This window comes from Rattus norvegicus, chromosome 20 (genome assembly GCF_021556685.1).
Source record: "Rattus norvegicus strain SHRSP/BbbUtx chromosome 20, alternate assembly SHRSP_T2T, whole genome shotgun sequence".
Classification (NCBI taxonomy): domain Eukaryota; kingdom Metazoa; phylum Chordata; class Mammalia; order Rodentia; family Muridae; genus Rattus; species Rattus norvegicus.
In genome coordinates, this window is record NC_141553.1 from 45,619,038 (window position 1) to 45,644,090 (window position 25,053).

The following is a 25,053-nucleotide window of genomic DNA, read 5'->3' on the forward strand; positions in this document are numbered from 1 at the left end:
CAGACAGAGCAGGAACTAGTGAGAGAGCAACCACCCTGGGTCAGACAGAGCCTGGGTCAGAGAGAGCCTGGGAAAGAAGCAGAGAGTGGTGCAAAGTAATCATTACCACAACAATCTCTTTCTTGTTTTCACAAAGTGGACACAATAATATTATTTTGCAAGGTTTCTACAAAAACCGGTATTTGTAAGTTCTAAGCACAATATGAAATGTAAGTATCAAAAGAACAGTTACTACTACTGATATTGACTCATTTTATCTGTGATAACAATGAAATCAAATAGTAATTACTAGTAATTACCTCTTAGTGTTCAAAAGATTTTGGGGGGCGGGGGGTGGCAAGATGGCTCAAGGACAACGGCACTTGCCTAGCAAACCTAGTGAGCTAAGTTTGATGGATCCTGGAACCTGTGCTGGATACTCTTATGTCAACTTGACACAAAAGTTAGTTATCTGAAAGGAAGAGACTTTGAGAAAATAGATCCATAAGATCTGTCTATAAGGCATTATCTTAACTAGTTACCGATGGGAAGAACCCAGCCCATTGTAGACGGTGCCATCCCTAGGCTAATGGTCATGGGTTCTATAAGAAAACCAGGCTAAGTAAGCCATAGGGAGCAAGTCAGTAAGTACCATGCCTCCATGGGTTCTGCAATAGCTCCTGCCTCCAGTTCCTGCCCTAGTTGAGTTCCTGACCTCATTCCCTTCCATGATGAACAGTGATAAAGAAGTGTAAGCCAAATAAATCCCTTCCTCCCCAACTTGCGTTTTGGTCATGGTGGTTCATGGCAGTAATAGAAACCCTAACTAAGAGAAAGCCCATCCAAATGTAGGATAGGATTAACTCCGCAAAGTTGTTTTCTGATCTCTACAACACCATTGCATGTATTCCATGGTGCGAGGACCCCCAGACACACATCACGCACACATATACATTGTTTTAAGGTTTCCATTGCTGTAAAGAGACACCACGTACAAGGTAACTCATATAATGTACAGCACTTGATTGGGATTGGCTTACAGTTCCTGGGGTTCAGTCCATTAGCATCATGGCACAAAGCAGGGCAGTGTCCAGACAGGCATGGTGCTGGACGAGCTAAGAGTTCTAGTTCTATGTCTTGTTCTGAAGGCAAACAGGAGAAGACTGGCTTCCAGGCAGCTAGCAGAAGGGTCTCAAAGCCTATCCCCACAGTGACACATTACCTCCAACAAGACCACACCTCCCAATAGTGCCACTCCCTGAACCAAGCATATTCAAACCACCGCATTCCACTCCCTGGCACCCATAGGTTTCTTCAAACATATGAGTTTATGGGGGACATACCTAGCCATAGCATAATACAAAATACATTTAGTTCAACTTCAAAAGGCCCTTAGTCCATAACAGTCTCAACAATGTTAAAAGTGAAATTTCAAAGTCTTTTCTAGATTCATCCAATAAGTTAATGGAAATCCCCTATAAAATCAAAATAAAAAGTCAGATCATGGACTGGTAAGATGGCTTAGAAGTTAAGAGCACTGTTTGTACAGAGTTTGGAGTTTGCATAATAGTGTATGTCTCCACACCAGGGGTCTGTAACTAGGCTTCACCAATAGCCTCTCATAGGTTCTTTTCATGGTGCTAAGCCTCAACTTCTTTGCATGACCCCTTCAGTCCTGGGCCATCAACTGCAACTGAGGCTGCACCTTCACCCATGGCTTCCATGACCTCTCACAGTGCCCAGCCTCAGTTGCTCTTCATGACCCCTTCATGCCTTCAAAACCAGTACCACCTGGGTGACTCTTACACATTACCAAGTCCAGCTGCAGCACAAAGTACAACCTTGGCCATCTCTGGAACACAGCTTCTTTGTGCTCTCAGAAAACACTTCCCAGAATATTTCACCTCAGGGATGCTGTCTCTTCTTAATCACTGCTAATTTCTTAGCTCCATCTAACCAGCATTAGTTGTTCCAGTAGTCCTTTCTATTCTTGACTCTAAAGCCAGAGCCACGTGACTGAAGCTGCTGAGTTCTGCTGCTTCCTAGAGCTGCAACATGTCACTAGCTTTCTGCTTTCCAACTCCTTCACTGCCTAAGCTTGGCTATCCTGGAACTTGCTCTGTACACTGACCTTGAACTCAGAGGTCTGTATGCCTCTGTCTTCTGAGTTCTGAGATTAAAGGTGTGTGCCACCACACTTGAATCTAACCTTTGCTCTACTTGGAACTTGCTCTGTATAACAGTGGCCTGGAACTCAGAAATCTGCTTGCCTCTGTCTCCTGGGATTAAAGGTGTGAGTCGCCATGCCTTAATCTAAGCTTTTCATTATAGATCTTCATCAAGTTGACAACTGAGAATAGCTATCAGAATCTATTCCTTACCAGTCTGACACACAATTGCATCTTCTTATGTCCAAATGAAAGCAATAATGCCTAACATGACTGCTAAGGCCTGCTCCTTTTAACATAACTGTAGCCATTTTGTATTCGGTCTCCATTTTGCTCATAAGGTAAAATTAAGTTCAGATTCTCAGACTCCACTTGCCAGAAATATTCATAGCTGGCACTGCAAAATTCTCCCAAAAGATCTTAATGGTGTGTTTCTAATAGTCACGCTCTGCTATCTCAACACTCTGAAACCCCCCTGTTCACCACACATCCACCACCCCTCTCACCTCAGTTAGGACCGATCAGCTTAAATGTCCATTGATAATACTTTGTCTAGTTAGCCAAATGTAATACTACACCTCTGCCTTCTGGACTTAACTTGGTTTTGCCTATTTAAAAAAAAATGCCCTAGGCTCCAGAGACCATTTGCGCGCGCGCGCGTGTGTGTGTGTGTGTGTGTGTGTGTGTGTGTGTGTGTGTGTGTGTGTATGTGTGTGTGTGTGTGTTCCTGATTGATCACTATCTATCGGGTTGTGTGTTCAATATACTATTCTTGCTTACCTGAGATCAGTGTATGTGGCAATTCCTAAACTCCCACAATGATATAACTTTCCCTTGTACAACTGCAAATGCATAAGTTTAACTGGATGGGATCTTGCCCTGAGGTTACCACTCCCTTAATTCCATTTAATATCCTTGAACGCAGAATTTAGCTTCATTTTTACATCCTGGTGCCTCTTTATTCTATGAAGCACATATTTTGTATTTTTCCTTTCTACGCTTGCTACACTTGATGGAAACATTCTTCATAAGAGTAAACTACAGCACATAGTCTAACTTGGTTGATTTGAGAGTTTTTGTCAATGCAACTACTCTAATTCAGCTCTTCACCTTACCCTCAGGCAAACACTTCAGACAAGGGCAAAAGGAAGCCATATTCTTTACTAAAATATCACAATAGTCTCTAGGCAACATTCTAAAATCCTTCTCCTCTGGATTCCATTGGACCAGGCCCTCACAGTTCAAATCACCCTCAGAAGCAATATATTCCATATTCCTAATAAGATGGCCTATTAAGCCCCACTTAAAGCATCCCATTGCTTTCTAGAGTCCAGAAATACATATTTCTCCAAGCCAAGGCATGGTCAGGCCTCTCAAAGCAATACCTCAGTTCCTGCTATCAACTTATGTCCAGGTTAGGATTTCTACTACTGTGAAGAGACACCAAGACCAAGACAACATTTCATTGGTGTCGGCTTACAGGTTCTGAGGTTCAGTCCGTTAGCATCATGGTGGGAAGCATGGCAGTGTCCAGTCACACATAGAATTGGAGGAGCTGAGAGTTCTACATCTTGTTCTAAAGGCACACAAAGAAGACTGGCTTCCAGGCAGCTAGTAAAAGGGTCTCAAAGCCCATGCCCACAGTGACATATTTTCTCCAACTAGACCACCTACGCCAACAAAGCCACACCTCCTAATAGTCCCACTTCCTGGGACAAGCATATTCAAACCAACACACACACATATAATAATAATAATAATAATAATAATAATAATAATAATAATAATAATAATAATAATATAAAATTGAAAAGAAATAAATACCTCATGGGACTGAAGCTACATCAACATTGGAAAGTTTATTGTGAGCATAAGTTCTGTATATTAAAACCTAAAGGAGGGCTAGAGAGATAGATGGCTCAGTGGTTAAGAGCATTGACTGCTTTTCCAGAGGTCCTGAGTTCAATTCCCAGCAACCTCATGGTGACGTACAACCATCTGTAATGAGATCTGGCTCCCTTTTCTTGTGTGTCTGAAGACAGCATACCTGATTCAAGCTGCTCTTCACCTAGAACCTGCTTTGTCCCAGGCTGGCCTTGAACTCAGACATCTGTTTGGCTTCGTCTCCTGGGATTAAAGGATCTAAATTTAGCTGAGCAGGATCTTGCCCAAAAATCCCTTAATCTGCTATCTCATAGAACATAGAATTCAGTTCCATTTCACTTCCTGGTGCCCCTTTAATACTTGAACCATATATTTTATATTTTTCCTTTCTAAGCTTGCTATGCTTGTTCAAAACACTCTTTATAAGTCTTAACCAGGGAACAGGTTTCTGCTGGGCTGATTGGAGGCTTCCTTTTCAATGCAAATAATATACCTTAGACTTGGGTAGACTCTTCAGACAAGGGCAAAAAAAAAAAATAGCCATATATTCTTCACCAAAATACCACAAAAAAGAGTCTCAAGGCCACATTCTGGAATTCTTCTTCACTAATTTATTGCATAATAAAGACAAGAAGTCAATCACTGGGTGAGAAGGAGGCAGGACTTCCGGGTCCAGGGAGGAAGAGGGAAGGAAGGCAGGGGAAAGGAAGCTTCTTTTGGACAGGAGACAAATTGGGCAAGATGTAGGCCAGAGGGTGTCAGTTTGGGTCTGCCTCCAGAAGATTTCTAACATAGAATAGTTGGTGAATTTAGGATGCTAGGTTCTGAGCCCACGATCAGTGATTGTGTTATCTGTTGATTCTAAACTAAGATGGTTTGGTGCTTTCCATTTCACAGCGACTCGACTGAGCTCGAGGGAAAGGTGACCACATCTGAGCGTGGGTTTGCAAGAGTGCACCACCCCCCCCCCCCCGCTGGCCATGGAAATTTGGAATCGCTGAGCAGGATTGGCAGCAGGCAGCTGCAGAGAGGAGAGAGTGATTTCGGAGCTCTGGAGAGGCAGAGCCAGCTTTGGTGGGACGGGCTTTGAAAAAAAGGGAAAGTCTTGGGCAATGTGCTCAGCTGGGAATAGAGAGAGACCACCAGCCTGTGCCTACCCAGCAATAGTGTGGATTCCTTTTTGGTTTTATAATAATTACCACAACAATATATAACATATTTGTCTTCTTGAATCTGAGGTTAACTAACTCCAGATGATTTTCTCTAGTTACATCTAGTTATCTGCAAATTTTATTATTTCATTTTTTAAATGGTAGAGTAATATTCCACTGTGTCAATTTACCACATTTTCTTTATCTGAAGAAATAAAGTTTCATAGTTTCATAGATATGAGAAACAAAGTTGTAAAAACGAGGTTTTGAAAAATACAACTGGTGATCAGGATGCCTATGACAAACTTGTGACCTTTCTGAGAGATAACATCTGACGTCAGGATGCCCAGTGATATGATAAAGTTTTGGTGATCAAGATATTGAGGTAATTCTGACTAAGCTAAAGTTAAGACAAAACAAACAAACAAACAAAAAAACAAAAACAAAAACAAACAAACAAAAAACTGTTCTCAGAAAGACCTCCTACCCCTCCCTGTGGTAAATTCCGAGAACAACCACAAGATGTCATCCTGACCCTGCCTGACCACCCAGTTCCACCCCATTCTAAGGGACTTGCCAACTTAGCCCTTTCCCAGTGATTCTCCAAGGCCAGGTGCGGGGCTGGATGAGGAAAGTGACCAACTGAGCCAAGAACAGCCCCTTGAGCAGACCAGCCAATACCTGACCAGATCCTTTGTCCTGTGTACTACCAATGAGAATAGGCCAGCTAACCCTGTTGCTGAAGTCTGTCCTCTGTAAAGAATAAAAGCTGTGTGCTTTTTGGGTTTGGGGTTGCCTTTCCATATGTGGATGAGCAACTCCATGTACGTGGATTAAAAAACCTTATACCCTCATGCTATTGCAGAGCACTTCTGTGCTCTGTGGGTGGTGCTCCTGATGTTCTTTTGTTGAGGGCATCTAGGTTGTTTCTAGTTTCTGGTTATGTATAAAGCAGAAATCAATATTGGCTGGATCTTGAGGTAGATCTATCGCCAGCTTTTTTGAAGAACTTCCACATTGATTTTCATATTGGCTGTACAAGTTCTCAGTCCCACTAGCATTAGCTCAGTATTCCCCTTCACATCCTCTAAACCAGCATGATGCCATTCTGATGGATATAAGATGAAATCTCAAAGTAGTTTTGATTTTCATTTCCCTGATGACTCAGTCCTAGCTAGGATTACTATTGCCATAATGAGACACCATGACCAAAAGCAACTTGGGTAGGGAAGAGTTTATTTCACTCACAGGTTCCTGTAATAGTTCACCATCAAAAGCAGTAAGGGTAGGAACGCAAGCAGGACAGGAACCTGGAGGCAGAAGCTGACGTTGAGTCCACAGAGAGGCGCCGCTTTCTAAATCGTGCTTATCGTGGCTTGCTCAGCAACCCACTTTCTTATAGAACTGAGGACCACTGGCCCAAGGATGATGGCACCACCCCCAGTGGTCTAGGCCCTCCCCCGCCAATCGCTAATTAAGAAAATGCCTTACAGGTTTGCCTATAGCCCACTCCTACGAAGACATTTTGTTACTTGAGAATCCTTCCTCTTAGATGACTTTAGCTTATCTCAAGTTGACACAGAACTACCCAGCACGATGTCGAACACTTCTTTAAGTGTTTCCTAGCCATTTAAGTTTCCTGTTTTGAGAATTTTCTGTTTATGTATGTTCCCCATGTTTCAGTTGCAGTATTTGTCTTCTTGATATCTAGTAGTGTTTTTAGCCCCTTATATATTTTGGATATTAGCCCTCTATCGAATGTGTAGTTGGTAAAAAGGAAATTTCCCATGCTGTAGGCTGCTGATTTGTATGAATTATGGTATCCTTTGCCATAAAAAAGATTTCCAGTTTCATGAGGTCCCCTTTATTAAATATTGATCTTAGAGCCTGTACTAATAGTGTTCTGTTTAGAAAGGTTTTTTTCCTGTACCAATGAGTTCAAGGGTGTTTCTAACTTTCTCTTCTATGAAGTTCAGTGTATCTAGTTTTGTGCTGATGTCTTCAATACAATTGGAACCGAGTGCAGGGTAATAAGTATGTGTCTATTTCAATTCTTCTATCTGAAGCAACTTAGTTTTCATAAGCATCATTTTTTTAAAAAATTACAGACTTTTTTCCAGTACATACTTCTGGCTTCTTTAATCAAAACTCATATATCTATAGGTATATGCATTTATGTCTACATCTTCAATTATATTCCATTAATTTTTATGTCTTTTTTATGCCAATACCACACTGTTATTACTATAGCTCTATAGTATAGCATGAGATTGGGGATAGTAGTTATCTCCCATAGTTCTGTTTATATACAGCTTTAATCCATAGTAGTCAAATAGAATGCAGTGTTATTTAAATTTTCTTGTATCCTTTGAGACTTGCTTTGTATCTGAGTATGTGGTTAATTTTGCAGAAAGTCCCATGAGGTAGCGAGAAGGAATATTCTGGGTGAAATGTTTCGTAAATATCTGTTTAGTCCATTTAGCTTCTAAGTTTAGTTAGCCCCAGCATTGTCTGTTCAGTTTTTGTCTAGATGTCTATCTACTGATGAGCTGTGGTATTGAAGTCTCTGACTGTCAATACATCATTTTAAGGTATAGCGGTGTTTCTTTGATGAACTTGGGTGCCCTTGTGCTTGATGCATAGATGTTAAAATTTTCAATTCTCTCTTTTTTTAACCTTACATATATTCCCTTACCTTTGGGAATATATTAAAGTTTCCAATTTAGTATTTTTATGAGTTTCCTGAGTATGCGAACAAGCTGGTCTCTGCTTCTACGTCTGTTTCATGTGGCTTTTCTTGGGCCCTTTCCTTCTGTCTGTCCTATTCCAATGTATCGTTTTGTTTATGTTTATATTATATTTTATTATTATTTTATTTTCATAAAGTCTGTTTTTTCTAATGAGAGATAGAAAGAGAATAGATCTAGATTTTTTTTGGGGGGGGAGGAGACTGGGAGGAGTAGAGGGAAGGAAAAACATAATTAGGATATATTATATGTGATGGCTATTCTTGATTGTCAACTTGACTACATCTGGAATTAACTAAAATCCAAATGGCTGGGCATACCTGTGAGGGGTTTTTATAATTAAATCATTTGAAGAGGAAAGACCCACTTTAAATCATATCTTTGAGGTGGGATGATACAACTTTAATCCAGATCTTTGAGGTGGGAAGGTCCACCTTTAATCTGAACCATGCTTTCTTCTGGAAAGCTATTTAAAGAACTGGAAGAAGGAAGCTTTGCTCTTTGCCTGCTTGCTCTCAATCTTCCTGCAAGTCCATTCTAGAGCCGAATCCACTGACATTAGAGCCTCCTTCAGGATTCCAGCATGTAATGAAGACCAGCTGAGACCTGCAGCCTTATGGGCTGAACAACTACCAGTTTCTCTGACCTACTGTTAGAATACATCCTTTGTTGGACTAGGGCTACATCTTATAAGCTACTCTAGTAAATTATGTAAGAGCTATTTTCTTTAAAGATTTTTATTTATTTATTTTATGTCTGTGAGTACACTGTCGCTGTCTTCAGACGCACCAGAAGAGGGCATCAGGTCCCATTACAGATAGTTGTGAGCCACCATGTGGCTGCTGGGAATGGAACTCAGGACCTCTGGAAGAGCAGTTAGTGCTCTTAACTGCTGAGCCATCTCTCCAGCCCAAGAGCTATTTTAAATAAAGAGAAAAAAGCCGAGTCTACCTGGAACATATCCCTATAAAGTTTTAGAGACTAGAATGGGTATCAAGTGTTGGGGGGAAAGTTATATTCCTCAATAGCCCAAAAGTACATTTACTAGGACAGAAAATGTACCTTGATGCAGAAGAAGCAGACTGAAAAGAACACGGTCATCTTACCAAGTGATCGTAAGAATGAAGACTTCCCAAAGTGAGAGCCCATCGGGATATGCTTTGCAAATGTCAAAAGGGGGCATCAGCTTGACTACAAACAACATGCTAAGTAATAAAGAAAAAATTAGTTTTATTTTTTTTCTGGAGGAAAAGCAATACACCAGCAATAATTCTATTGCTCTGTTGCTAAAAATGTGAAAAAGAGAAGTGTGGGGGTCAGGGGTTACACACTTAGAGAAAAACTGACTCTCCCTCTCCCAGCAGCTAACAATCTCCACTGGTTCTCAGGAGAAATGGAACTTTGTGTCAAAGCCAGTCTCTGTGCTCAGACAGGTCTTCTGCGTGATCCCATGTCTTCTGTGAGTTGGAATGTGAGGCTGCTGTGTTCAGACAACATGGTTTCCCTTTGGTCATTCCATGCCTCTTGCTCTTGTGTTCTTTCCAACCCATCTTCCGAAATGATCACTGAGCCTTTGAGGGAGGTGTGTGCTGTGTATTTGTTCCCTTTATGGAATTTGTCCCTTTTCAATGTTGTCCTTTAGATCATTTTACTGTGTCCTCTCAGGTGGTGACAGAGGGTTAATGATTGTACCCTGGAAAATAGCCTTGGATAACCCCAAGTAAATAAACTCCTTACTAAAAATAGCTTGCAGTTGCATTTGTAGCTATCTTTTACGACTTTGTGGGCTCTTCTTCCTTCACCCTTCTTCAACCCCCTAACACTAGCTAGGAGAGAAAAAAGGAGAGAAAGACAAAAAGGCAACATTATCGTTAGTCTACTTCCTATCGGTTAGAGGCAGTGAGATTCTTGGGGCAAGTTTGATCTTCACTGTTATCTAATTTCCTCTTTCTTCTTTGCACCTGACCTCTTAACAAACCAAGACCAACAGTCAACAACCAACAACTCACTCGCCATCCTGGGCCCTAGCATGTATAAACCCTCTGAAAAGTTCCCAGCAGTTCAAACATTACCCAATCACAGAAACTATCCGCCTCTGGTAAAAATCACACCCCTGCAAGATAAATCATAATCATCCGCTGTGGAGAATCTGAAGTAGCCCCACATCCTACACCTGTGACTAAAACGAAAACATATTCTTATTTCTATGTGTGTTTAAAGAAACCAAAATGCCTTGGTCACAGACACACACTGCAAGTTTCTAGGGTGAAGAGGGCCTGTTTACTGTCTCCTGATCTCCCTAATTATGATGGCTATTCTTGGTTGTCAAGTTGACTGCATCTGGAACTAACCAAACCCCAAGGAGATGGGTAGACCTGTGAGAGGTTTTTCTTGATTGATTCATGTGAGGTTGGAAGACCCACCTTAAATCTGGGCCATACCTTCTGGTGGCATTTACTATAAAGCATGAAAGAAAGCAGGTTTTGCTTTTTATCTGCTTGCCCTCATTCCCACTAGCACGTTCACCCACCCTGCTGCTGAGGCGTTCCTTCTCCAGCAAGAGAGCCGGCTTCTTTGGGATTCCAATATATACGGAAGACCAGCTGAGACATCCAGCCTTGTGGATTGAACGACTATTGGATAGTTTGTATTTCCATTGGAGGACGGCCACTGTCGAGTAGCAAGACTGTCTTAGTTAAGGGATTCTATTGCTGGGAAGAGACACTGTCTTAGTTAGGGTTGCTATCCCTATGAAGGGGCACCATGACCAAGGTAACTCTTATAATGGGCAACCTTTGACTGGGGCTGGCTTCCAGGTTCTGAGGACTAGTTCATTATCATCACGGCAGGAGCATGGCAGCAGCCAAGCAGGCATGGTGCTGGGAGAGCTGAGAGTTCTACATCTTGTTCTGAAGTCAAACAGGAGAAGACTGGTTTATTAAGTCTCGAAGCCCACCCCTCAGAGACACACTTCCTCCAACAAGGCCACACCTCCTAATAGTACCACTCACTCGCTAGGCCAAGCTTATCCACCATGACTCTTACAGAGGACAACATTTCGTTGGGGCTGGCTTACAGTTCAGAAGTTTAGACCATCATCACGTAATAGGAAGCATGGCAGCGTGCAGGCAGACATGGTGCTGGAGAACGAGTCAAGAGTTCTAAATATGGATCCACAGGCAGCAGGAAGAAAAGAGACACACTAGACATGGTCTGAGCTTCTTAGACCTCAAAACCTGCCCCCGGTGACACACTTCCTCGGACAAGCCCATACTTACACCAACAAGGCCACGCCACCCAATAGTCACAGTTCCTATAAGCCTATGGGGCCATTTTTATTTAAACTACCACAGTCCAGAGCTTGTAAGCCATTCTAGTACATCTCCATATGTGTGTGCATATGTGTGTGCATTCATATGCACATGTGTGTGTGTGTGTGTGTGTGTGTATGTGTATGTGTGTGTTCTGTTCCCCTAGAGAACCCTAACTAATATAATTGCCATTCATCAATATTCTAGAGTAAGAGTTCTTTGTAAGGCTTTGCCACAAAGTTCCCAGAAAAATTAAATTGAAAAAATATAAAAGGTACAACAGTACATTTTTTAAAAAAAGAGCATGGTAGAATGAGATAGGATGAGAAAAGCACAGATTCTAGAGTCAAGGGCATCTCAGCTCAACTGAGAATCCCATTAGGAACTGTATAAACTTAAATAGCTGTTTATTTTATCTGAGCCATCAGTTTGCTTTAAAATGCAAAACCCATCACTATCCAATCTTACAACGACATCACACTGAACTGTACGTACGTGTAGCATCTGGCTTGTTAGAGTCACTTACAGTGCCTCCTTTTAAAACCCAGAAGAAAGTGTGTGTAAAACATTTGCAAATGTAGCTCCATTTGAATTTATTAGCTCTAAAATAAATGATATTTGCCTAGGCTTAATATCCTAAAGAGCATACTTTAACATTGGAGATGGAAGAGGAGGTCATTGTGAAAGTAGGAAAGCTCTCGGCAACATGGCCCATGACTTTATAACAGGGAGCTGATATATGGGCAGGGAAGAGCTCTAACACTGAAGCCGGAATACAGATACACAATACTGGTCCCAAACAATGCTTACATGGCGACTCATTCTGCGCTATTCTTCACTTTCCCAAACAACCCATCACTCATTCTTTCAAGGAGACCTAGCAAAATTGTGTTTATGTTTCCTTTCTGACTTTTTTATTGGATGATGGATGACAGATCTACTATATGCATGACATAACTTGATATAAACTTGCATTTGCAAGTTAATGCTACCTTTGTGTGTGTGTGTGTATGTGTGTGTGTGTGTCGCTAAACATTGAGCCGAGAATCTCACTGACCCATGGCTAAGCAAGCATTCTTCACTGAGCTATATCTGCAGCCCCCTTTTTGAGATAGGACCTCACAAAGTTGCCCGGGCTGGCTGTTAATTCACTATACACTCGAGCCAGTCTGGAATTTGTAATTCTCCAGCTCTACTTCCCAATAGCTGAATACACTTGGCCTAAGCTTGGCTACCCTCAAGGTCAGTAGTAGGATACATATGTTCTACTCCATTCTTGGAAAGAAGAAACCATGTTTCCAACAGACGCCACACGCCAAGCACTTTTGACGCTAACCCGGTAAAAGATTGAAAGCAAACCTCACAGTATGATTTCTACTGGCTGCATACGACGTTTCTGCCATCACAGGGTTGAAAAATTAGAACTTTAACTCTCATAAGTCAGGAACTATTTGCATTAGAAGTGCACTTAGGTATTTTTCCCTTCTGTGACTTGTGTGTTTGTAATTTATTCTTTTTAAAGAATACTTGAATTTATTCAATTAAGAATTCCATGCATATAAGCAATGCACCGTGATCACATTTACCCTCAACTCTCCCTCCCCCTCCCCCCCTTCCCCTCTCCCTGGGCTCCACTCCAACACAGCCCTCCCAACATCATGTACTTCCTTTTTTTTTTTTTTAATAATTCCCTGAGTCCAGCTAGAGGTGCCTGCATGGATATGAAACCATTCACAGCAGCATATACAACCTACCAGAAGCCACACCATGAAGAAAAATGGCTCTGCACTCCCCAGGAGCCAGCAGCTGCCAGTGGTCCTTCTTTTAGGAGTGGGGTCTCATTAGTCTCTCTCCAATACGAGCTAGAATGCTGACTTAATCTTCTATGGTCCTCGTGTGCAGGTAACACGGCTGCTGCCCAAAAGACACCTCACAGTCTTCATCCCCCATATCCCCGTTCTCCGGCTTTCATTCTCCCTGCCCCTGCTTCCCAATGTCCTCTGAGCCTTGTGGGCTAGGTGAGTGTGCAGCTTGATAAAAATGTCTCATTTGGGACTGAGCCTTCAGGAGTCACTTATTCTACACTATACACTCTGACCGATTAGAAGATTCTGCATGGCCGACTGCTGAACATGCAGCCTGAGAATAAAGGTTAAATGTAGACATTTGAAAGACAATTTGACTGCATATCAACTTCATTTTTAAAACAGCTATTGGGTCTCCCATCGGGCCGATAACCTTTCAAGCCATGGGCTTTTGACAAGGTTTGCAATGCCTAGGACTGAATTCCTTCCTGTGGAGACCTCAAGTCCAATCAGAAAGTGTTGGGTTACCCCAACGCCAGTGGTATCAAAATTGTACCAATGGGTATATCTTGCTTAGCATGTCAGTGTTGCAGCAGGCAGGGTCCGCTGCTGGGGGAGACTACTGACCCCTTTTCTCCCTCAGCAGTTTGTAAAGCACTTCAGGCCCCATGAACGCTAGCCCTCAGAAAAGAGGCTTTTCTCAGTCCGTTCAGTTGATTTCTCTGTGTCCTGCAAATGGTGCCGTGTCTTCTACAATGGAGTCTTACCATCTAGATATGGAGGGCAGCTACAAGCAAAAGCAACAGCCTGTGTTGTTTGGGGGCTTTCTGGGGCTCACTCATATTTTGACTCCGTATTCCTTTCCATATCGGTCAACATTTTTAACATTAGGGATAATAAAATGGTTGCCAAATACTTAGCAAATATTTTCCAGACTTTCAAAAATAAAATACCGTCACATCCTCCCCTTTGTGATCCCTTCATGAAAGCATCCCTCTTTCTTGAAACTGCATGTCGCAAGTCTTTGACTGGCATTTAATGCAACGGAGCGTTCTAAAAAAGATTGAGGACAAAGGACACCTTTGTTCACAATTGACAAGCACTATCTATCTTGGACTCCAAGTTGCAAGAGGATAAATGAGAGGAAAAGACTAACCTTAACGGTCTTTATATAAAATATAACGGATGCTGCCAATGCCTGGCTATGCAAAGTAGATCACTGAACTGGGGTCCTGGCCTCTGCCTTGCACTCTGACTGGTCTGATGTGGCTGGAAGTAAAAGGAGGTGGCGGGAATAATAGTTGTCCCCTTCAGTGATTCACTTCGTCTTCAGAAAGGAATCCCAGACCCATGTGTGACAGTTGAGGGTGGGAAAGAGTTTATAGGTCATTGCCATAATGGTGGTAATGAGTACATTTGAAAGCTTTAACGCATGCTCCACATCGCCTCCTCTTAGCCCTGTGCCAAGTGACACAGGAGGGCGCCATCATCCCCACTCTACAGAAGAGAGACACGAAGCATCTATGGTGCACTGTAGTGTGAAGCGTGCTATACTCTCATCGTCGGAAACATGGTCTTGCGAAGAAGGCAAGACAGAGTGAAGGAGCAATCAAGAGTACTCAAGAGAATACATACCAATTAAAAAGAAATCAAGTCAGTACAAATTAAATACAACAAATACAGTGCTCGATACTATTAACAATGAATGCTGGACACGTAACTGCCAACGTTGACTAGATTGTTAAGTAAATTTGATGTAGACACTAGTGATTACATGGGAATTAACTCTGAGTAAGGAGAGAGAAAGCACACATATCAGACAGGGAGCATATTCAGAGAGCCTTAAAATAGGACTGCAAACTCGGTGTGGAAAGAAGAGAAGGCAGAGAGTAGGCTGGACCACTGGGAATAAGCCTTGTTAAGATTTGGCCGTTAGGTTGGAGGGTTCAAGGCAGAGTTTGAAGGTGCGAGCTGAACTCGTGAGCCCTGGGAGAAGCACGACAGGAGCAGGAATATGATTTTTAAAATCTCCTCTAGGAAGACTGGGATGGTGAGAACACACTAAGCACATAGTAGGGCTGAGACAGTGTCGAGCAGTTCTGATGGTAACAGAGTTTAAAAATGCCAGCGCGTCCATCCAGACGTGGAGCTGTCAATCTACAACAGCGGCCATGTGGACTGAAAAGGTAGGAAATAAAAGGAGTAAATTCAGAATGAGAGATGCGTACAAAGGCTTTCTCCAAGAGCGAGAGCCGTCGAGGTGGGGATGCTTTGACTCTAGGAAAGGGAGCTAGGCAAAGATACAACTTAGGAATGAAAACCACTTTCAGCTGTGGCCATCGGAGTGGAAGTTGGACGAGATACCTTTCCCATGCTTACACACACAATTGCTCATGTACAAGATCTAATAAAGAGTTCCCTGTGCCTCCTCAAGGTTCCAGAGCCGAACCAGCTTACAGAGCCATTACCAGTTTAAATCTGGTTACCAGGATTGTTAGAACAGACGAACCCTCCATTGTAACAAATGTAGACATTAAAACTCCAGATGCGTGAGGAGTAAGATGTGAGGAGCATTCACAGTCACTGGGTTGCAAAGGCGAACAAAGGCTGTTACGGAGAGGGGGAGAGTCCTAGCTTCCCCTGAAAACCGCGCAATTCCCTTCTCAAGCATCACGGGTAAAAACGCACATTTACGGTCAAGGGTGAGAATGGCAAACTTAATGGAGAAAGCAGAGTTACTCTGCCGAGGAGACCCATTTGAAAGTGAAATAGAGGTCAAAACCCCACTCTGACCTAGAAATTGGAAACCGCCAGATGTTCCACTGCTGTAGAACAATTTGAAAGGGCAGGAGTGACGGATTATTAACCATGCCAGCTGGAAACGTAGAATTTATGTTTTCTTTGTTGTGTGAAATGTACAGTCATAACAGAAAACATAAAAAAAAAAAAAAAAAAAAAAAAACCGGGCAGGTTCAAAGAACCTGTCAGAAAGCAATGTAAATCAAATCTAAGTGCAATGAATGGAACTACCAGCAGAGGGCGCCCTTCAACGCCTGGCAAAATCTCAAGGACGACAAACTCCTGAAGGAAGCCTTTTATTGCCTGGAAACTTCTGATCCCAATCGAAAATGTCCATGCCCAGAAATAGCACAATTGTCCTTTCTTATAACTGAATTACAAAAGCAATATTTAGACTTTCAGGTCTTAAGGCTCTCTTCAAATTTTTTCCCTCACTATGCTTTCCGCTTAATGAGAAATTTTATGTAACATTCTCAATGTCATAATTCAGGATAATGTAGGATAATAGAAGGATGATTTCCACAACCTCTCTACAGTACTACAGACTATCCTGCTGATAACACAAACAGCCACTGTAAAAAAACTGGCTGGGGTGGGGTTGGGGGGGGTGTTGGTTTGATTTGGTTTGGTTTTTTTACCCCATAACCCCTGGGTAGAAACGTACAAATTACAAACACAGGAAGGATGACTCTGTAGCAAGGAATCTTTAACAACACAAGGCCTCAGGAAATACACATCTGTTAAACGCCACATTTGATCAAAATCTCATTTGTATTTTTAAAGGACGTCTGTAGAGCGTCTTGGATATTTTAAGTCAGAATGTCTCTGTTTCATATAACGTTCTCAATCAGCCACTCCTAATTGATGGGGGGGGCAGGATGTGGGTGCCAGCAAACCTTGCCTTGAAATGTTGTCGTTGCATCTGCGTATTGTCCTTGGAAAAACTGATTTCCCAAAGTCAGATAAAGTAGCTGAGTGTTGACTTTGTTACTTAGATGCTTGATTCTGGCCTTGTCTTTGGCTTCAAGGATTATTGTACTCTACATCAAAAGCCAGAAAACTTTAGCTCACAGAGCCCTAGCCTGCTACCTACTTTTGAATTACAAGGTAATAGGCTTTACATTTTAAAATGGTTTTAAGATATCAAAATAGACGTAATTTTTCATGACATAAAAATTATATGTGAGACTGTGTGCTCACTGACCACTAAGTTTCATATTCCATTAAAAGTTGTGGAAATTCGTTTGTTTTCTGTTATATAACCATTTACCTGATAAGCACAATTTTGCTTCAAGTCTTATGAAGCCTAAAATACTATATTTACTCTCTAGTTCTGTGTAGAAAAACCTTGCCAAATTCTGAACCACGCCCTCTTTATTAAAGCTCCTTGTGTTCTTAGTAATAAAACATGCTGTCCCATTAGCACTGGAAGCAAAGGGCTCGCAGATTTAGTTTCTCCAAATAATCAAATTCCAAATAAAGGAATTGCCTGAGTAGCATCAAGAAATTTGCTGTTTGCATCCTAGACTTCTGGGCCTGTGGTATAACCAGAACTTCAATGTTTTTGAAGATCCCCAGGTGAATATGTAGCTTGCAGAGCTCTTAACTTAGTGTTTTGTCAAATGCAATCCCTGCCCTCAGCCTTATCAGGCTCTTTATACTCCTCATTGCTCCTTTAAGCAACCAAATGATTGTTCCCACTGCCTCTGCGACGCTCCTCTCCAGGAGCTGTTGACCACCAAGCTATTGAGGACAAAGGGAGTAGAGGCAAGGGGCAGGATGCCAACAGCAGGAATAGGGGACTGTTGGCTGACTTGTAAGATCTGCTTCAGTGGTCAGTTCACTTTATTCCGGGTGAACAAGGGCTATTATAGATCTGGGGAGTGGGTAGGGAATTCCAAAGTGATGATACGTTATTGACTAGGAATGCTTCATTTACGTAAAAAGGAATTCCAAGAACCTGGAGGGCAAGTTCTTATCCCGACACAGGAAGTTGAACTGTAGTCTAGCCTCAGACTACATCGAGGCAGAGGAAGTAGAAGTAGAGGTCATAGGCTGGAGCTCATAGGCTGAGAGCAAGGCCCAGCTCCAACTCCTACCAATCTCAGGATGAGATGTTCCGGGTTTGGGGCCCGTCTGAATCTCACTCTTGCTTGAGGCCAGCCCCCCAGTCGCACACCCCCACACCCCCACAACCCCAAACTCTGGGCTAAAGTCTTCACTCTGGCCACTCCAGCAACAACCTAACAGCTAGTTTGAAGGCCAGCCCATCAAAGAGCCTGCCCCTTTTACTTTTCTGAATGAAACCTCCTTCTTGTCTGTTTTCTTCTCTCCATCAGTATAGTGATTGAAACACTGTCTTGAGCCTGGTAGATTTTAATGAGAGGCATGGCCTGGAACAAGTTGCTGAGTCTTTCTACTCATCTATGCCTTCAGTCATGAGTCTGCTTTTAAATGCTTAGCTCTCAGAAATTTTAAAGAGCACATGCGCTTTTCTTATTACTTGCTTAGATTGGCCCCACCTGGACCCTTGTTAGGTATTCAGAATCTCAGGACCCATCCGGGCCTCGGAATCAGCATTTACTGGCTTCCCACGGTGGTGTATGTGTGCACACGTTACATTTTACACAGGGCACTGGAAGCTTTGAGAGTCACCAGACACCAGGCTGTCTCTTCTTTGAGGCTGGCTTTTATGCACAAACAGGTTTGCTTACTCGTTTTAAAATCCATCTATCTTGTAGAGAGTACTTAGAAACCAGAAGAGGCTGGGGCAAGATTGGAGGTGGTTAAGACAAATAAATCACCTTCGTGAAACTTAGAAAATCTCCTCCCTCTGACAGACAGGATCCTAGAGGTGCAGAGCTAGTGAATTAAAAGAGCTCTGGTAAAGCTTAGAAAACACACACACACACACACACACACACACACACATACACCACACACACAACACACACACAACACACATACACACACAACACACACAACACACACACACAACACACACACACACACACACACACACACATACACACACACACACACACAGAGCTGGCAATGGCCTGCTTCAGAGCCTGTGGCCTGTTGCAGACAGCAGGGCCTCAACCAGTTGTCCTTGGACACTGTGTGCCAAGAGTGAGGCGATTAGATGGATGGGGGGTCCAGGAACTAGGATGTAGCCATTCGGAGTGAAAAGCAACATGGAGCCCAGAAAATGGCTGAGGTAGATGGCGCTGTGTGACAGTACAATGGGAAGCAGCCCTGCCCTTGTCAAAGATTTCTGGAAGGAGATACGATTCGACAGAAATCGGAAGGTTTATAAAGTTAAAATGTTGGGTGGAATACCAAATACGAGCTGAGCTTCCCTCCCTAATCTCAGAGCCTAAACCTGAAATTCTCCAGAATCTGGGCCTCTCTGGGTATTGAAATGATGCCACCAGTAGGAAGGGCTACATCAGAATACATGTAACCAACCGCAGTCCAACTGTATACTAAAGGGGGACTTCACTTGAGAAACATGGCTTCATCGGAAGCGAGACGTTCTCATCAGGAACCCACGGGCACCTACGTTTAAGTCAGTTTTCTGTGCCTTCGGAAGGGCCAAGCTGGAGATTGTCTTAAGTAAGCATTTATTTCTAAGTTAGGGTGGGTGTATGAAAGCTAAGGGAAAGAGAACATTCCCCCATTAACTGAGGTATTTGTGTCACACCCGTGGAACTGAGTGAGATCATCTGCAGATCGGTGTCAAAGGTGCTGAGTGTTTACTTAAATCTCCAACTACTGCACGCTCTTGCTACCCTGTGTTTTCCTGAGCATGAGAAGTTTTGTCTTTAAAGAGACGCTTCTCAAAGAGCTGGTGAGAGGTTGAGGCCGTGAGGTCCTTAAACTCTACGTGGTCGAGGATGCGCTGGAGGAAATTCAAACATCCCTTAGTAAAGAAGTTGATGTTTACTAAACGCCTGCTCAGTGCTGCCAAGAGGTTGGACTTCCTTACCTGACAATCGAGCCAGAGCCTGGAAACCTGTCCATTTTGTTTAAAGGGAAAAGAGAGAGAGAGAGAGAGAGAGAGAGAGAGAGAGAGAGAGAGAGAGAGAGAGAGAGAGAGAGAGGAGATGTGGTCACACAGCCAGATGTCACCATCTTACCCCTCCCTGTTTTTACACTGAGCTATGTTGTCCCAGTGCAAAGTCTCCTTTGCTTTCCAGACGAGAGGTCCGATTTCCTTTCTTGATGGAGTTCATTTGGATTAGATGCTTGCTTGTTTCAGCTGAGTTAACCCAGTTTCAAATCCAGATATTAAAAAAGGGGGGAAGGAAGGAACGTATTGGAGGAAAGAAAAGGACAGGGTTAATTTTAGCCCCTGGGTATGCATTCTTAACCCTTGGCTTCTTGACGCGGAATTAACATGCCATTCCTCAGATGTAAAAACTTGTAGAAGGTACCCCAGAGAAATGTCCCACCATCACCACCGTGAGAGAGCCATTAATGGTGCATTTCCTCATATCTTTATGTCTACACGCTTCCTCTTGAGAATGTTGGGTTCAGAGTAGAAGTTGAGAAAACTTAGTTCAGATACGGAAGCTTAAAAATAGAAGTGTTATTTTTCTGAGCGCACAGGAAGGCAGCCGGTTCAGGATCTGAACCACCTCCCCAAAAAGAGATTGTACAACATTTTTATAGGACAGGAACACAGAGCAAGGAGGATGGGGTGGGTCGTGGCATTGACCAATCATATTTTAACACAAGGAGTTAAAGAAGGAAGTTAGTACTGGTGACTGGGCCTTATCTCGATCACTGGTTTCAGAGTCTTGGAGTCAGCTTTTGCAGTCAAGTCTCTTCCTGGACTCTGGTCTGGGATTTTAAAATGATAAGAAATAAAGGATCGGACAGCTGCATGTAGTCCATTAAATCAAGACAGGCAGCACATTTATGACTTGTGTGCCTTGGTTTAGATAACGGGATAACAGTATCTTCCCTCTTTCCATCCCTTCCTGGTTAACAGACAAACAGGAAACAGCTGAAGATGCGGGGCAGAGGTTGGGTTCCAGGGCCTGGGAATCCTTCCATGGAGGTAGAACTCATTCCCAGAGTGGCTGAACTCAGGAAACTACCTCTTAACAGAGAAGACATTATCAGTAAATATTTAAGAGACTAAATGAAAGGGTAAATAAATAAAAGAAAGCAACCTGAGTGTTTTAGCTCCTGCCCCCAAACGAGTGCACCATAACACCCAGTAAGGGAAAGAAAGGCTAGGAGAAAAGGCCTCAGACAGTTCAAGGAGGAAGCTAGCCAAAAACAAAGCTGAACTGTGGTACATCCATATGCTTTGCCCAGGGAGTGGCACTCTTGGGAGGTGTAGCCTTTTCGATGGAGGGGTGTCATTGTGTAGACAGAACTTTGAGCTCTGCCCAATGTGAGACACAGTAGTCTCTCTTCCTGGCTGCCCTTGAATCAAGATGTAAAACTCTCAGTTCCTCCAGCACCAAGTCTGCCTGGATGCTGCCATGCTTCCTTCCATGGTGGTAATGGACTGAACCTCTGAGACTGTAAGCCAGCCCCAATTAAATGCTGCTCTTTATAAGAGTTGCCTTGGTCATAGAGTCTCTTCACCACAATAAAACCCTAAATAAGACATACGCCCAAGGAGAATTCTGGAGATCTGGAACCTTTAAAACATGCAGTAGAAATAGCAGAAGCTGCTACACTTGAAGCATCCTTTGGTATAGTACTGGTGAACAGGTGTTTAACCAGCAGCCTTTGTAGCAGAGAAGCTCAGGGCCATTTTTACAAAGGATCAAGCAGTAGATAGTAGATTTCCTTACATTAGAAATATGAAGGAGGAGGACGAGGAGGAGGACGAGGAGGAGGATGAAGAAGAGGAGGAGAAGAAGGAGGAGGAGGAAGAGGAAGAGGAAGAGGAAGACGGGGAGGAGGAGAGAAAGAGAGAGAAAGAAAGAAGGAAAGAAGGAAGGGAGGGAGGAAGGAAAGAAGGAAGGAAGGAAGGAAGGAAGGAAGGAAGAAAGAAAGAAGGAAAGAAAGAAAAGACAACAGTCAAGAACTAGAACAGAATGAAAGATAAAAGGAAGAGAAAAAGTAACAAAGGAGAGAGAGGGAGGGAAGGAAAAGGGGAGAGAAGAGGGAAGAAGAGAAAAAGAGACACAGAGAGAGACAGCCAGCCCTTCCTTCATAGCTAACCAGGAAGTACACTCGTAAAATAAAAAGCATCTCTCTACTAGAAAGATGGCATTGTGCACAAGCCAGTGCTGTAGACGAGACATCAATTTTCTGCTAAAGCCACTGAGAAAGGATGAAGGACATCGGTGACTTGGGGTAGCGTAACGATGACCACGAGCTTGCAGCCTTTTGCCAAGTTTGTCTCAGAAATGGAAAAGGAATGAAGTTCAATGGCAAGATTTATACTTCTCCTCGGTGCACAGCCAAAGCCAGCTCCAGTGTGAAAGGTTAATCGGGTATTTTGTTTTCCAGTCCGTGCTTGCCTGCTCCAGGACAACGGATGTTTAGTAGAAAATCTAGCTGAACATAATCCAACGAATGAGGCTCGTTATGACGGTCATGTTTTACTTTAAAAGATTTTGACTTACAAGGCTGGGGAGATGGCTTGGGGTTAAAGGGCCTGTCAGCATAAGAACTTGAGTCCTGGTCTCCAGCATCCCATAGGTAAGATCCAGGAAGGGAAGCCCTAGGGAGGCAGGGCCTGGAAGATCTCTGGAGGAGCTTATCAGCCAACCAGCCTTGCTGAACTGATGACATCTAGGTTCAAAAACGAGTGACCAAGAAAGATGACTTACACAGGCATTCCCATGCATGCACATATACATGCAAACAGTACACACGCCAAAGTAAATATATTTGCATAAATAGTGTACGCTAGTTTAAGTTGATAGAACCCCACTGTTGCCTATCATCCTCAGAGGAATTTCATATATTATGATTGGTCGGTTGGCTGGCTAGATGATCCGGGGTGCATACACATCACTGAGTCTTGTCTTAGGGTTTCCGTTGCTGTAAAGAGACACCACAAGCAGGGTAAGGAAGGAAAACATTTCACGGGGGCTGGCTTACAGTTCGGAGGTTCAGTCCATTATCATCGGAGCAAGAAGCATGGTGGCAGCAGGCAAACATGGTGCTGGAGAAGGAGCCAAGAGTTCTCCATCTTGATCTGAAGGCAGCAGAAGTGAACTGGCTTGAGCTTCTGAGACCTCAAAGCTCACCCTCATTGGCACACTTTCTCCAACAAAGCCACGCCTACTCTAAGGTCATATCCTCTAATAGTGCCATTCCCTATTGGCCTATGGGGGCCATTTTTATTCAAAGCACCCCAAAGCTATACACATTTTCCACCATAATCTGCACCACAGGCAGGAAATTATGCTAAGAAATAGTGAATTCATTTACTCAATAAATTACTGTGATATGATAGTAGGTATACAAGTGTGTCAATAAAATAACTTGGAATAATTTTAGTACTACAAAATAAATCTAGGAAGGCCTGTGCCCTCAAATATTGGAAGTCCCTGGATTTTTAACATCAACTCTCAAGAATAGCTGTATAGCACTATTCCTAGAGAGATATGAATAAATGTCTACTCACCTCAGACAGGGAAACCAAAGTACAGATACCACCACAGTCCAGTTTGGTGGACCAATGAGTTTTATTGGAGTTACTTGCAGGAGTATGGGTGAAGGGTTATTTCCAGAAGCAGAAATGACTCAAAGACAGATGCATCACCCAAGCCCAGCCAGCACAGCTCACAACAACTTGGAACCTGGAGCACGCTACACAGCCTGCAGACAGCTCAACAGGCTGAAGAGTATCTTTCCAAGTGACTCAGTTGGTCTAAACCTCTTCCAGACAGCTGGGCTTGTCTCAAGAGTCTACTTTGCAGCTTGCCTCTTGGAGAGTGACTTGTAATAATCTTTTCTGTTTGTCCACTCCCCGGAAATGGTGGCCCTGGAGACCATGGTCACTTCAGGGACTTCCTAAAGCTATTTTGAGTGAGCGTCCCTGCAAGATGAAATGTTTCGATCTGGAGGAAACCTGATGATGCACAAAGGTTGAAGTACTGAAAGATGGAAATGTAGAAACTGCAGTCATAGCTGGTGGCAGAGGTGTTTGCCCGGCCTGTGCACTGCTCCACGTCCAACACGGTTAAGGAAACTAGCCAGCAAGCAGAACCACATGCTCCAACTTCTGAGGTTAGAATGCTAGCAAAACTGTTTCACTCAGTGACACTGGGAAAAGACAACCCCAGACACAACTGTTTCACTCAGTGACACTGGGAAAAGACAACCCCAGACACAACTGTTTCACTCAGTGACACTGGGAAAAGACAACCCCAGACACAACTGTTTCACTCAGTGACACTGGGAAAAGACAACCCCAGACACAACTGTTTCACTCAGTGACACTGGGAAAAGACAACCCCAGACACAACTGTTTCACTCAGTGACACTGGGAAAAGACAACCCCAGACACAACTGTTTCACTCAGTGACACTGGGAAAAGACAACCCCAGACACAACTGTTTCACTCAGTGACACTGGGAAAAGACAACCCCAGACACAACTGTTTCACTCAGTGACACTGGGAAAAGACAACCCCAGACACAACTGTTTCACTCAGTGACACTGGGAAAAGACAACCCCAGACACAACTGTTTCACTCAGTGACACTGTAAAGGGGTAACACCAGTCATAACCATTTCATACAGTTACACTGTGAAGACACAACCCCAGACACAACTGTTTCATACAGTTACACTGTGGAGGTGTAACTCCAGACATAACCATTTCATACAGTTACACTGTGAAGGGATAATCCCAGACACAACTGTTTCATACAGTTACCCTGTGAAGGTGTAACACCAGACATAACCATTTCATACAGTTACACTGTGAAGGGATAACCCTAATACTACTGTCTCATACAGTTACACTGTGAAGATTCCACCCCAGATACAACTGTTTCATACAGTTATACTGTGAAGATGTAACCTAATACAACTGTTTCATACAGTTACCCTGTGAAGGTGTAACACCAGACATAACCATTTCATACAGTTACACTGTGAAGGGATAACCCTAATACTACTGTCTCATACAGTTACACTGTGAAGATTCCACCTCAGATACAACTGTTTCATATAGTTATACTGTGGATGTATAACCCTAATACAACTGTTTCATACAGT

At 43.0% G+C, this 25,053-nt stretch overlaps 1 long non-coding RNA gene across 1 annotated transcript in view; it reads right to left on the reverse strand.

Annotated features, from left to right (window-relative positions):
• Nucleotides 1-25,053, reverse strand: part of LOC147998715 (uncharacterized) — a 53,632-nt gene that overhangs the window by 20,678 nt on the left and 7,901 nt on the right. The window lies entirely within an intron of this gene.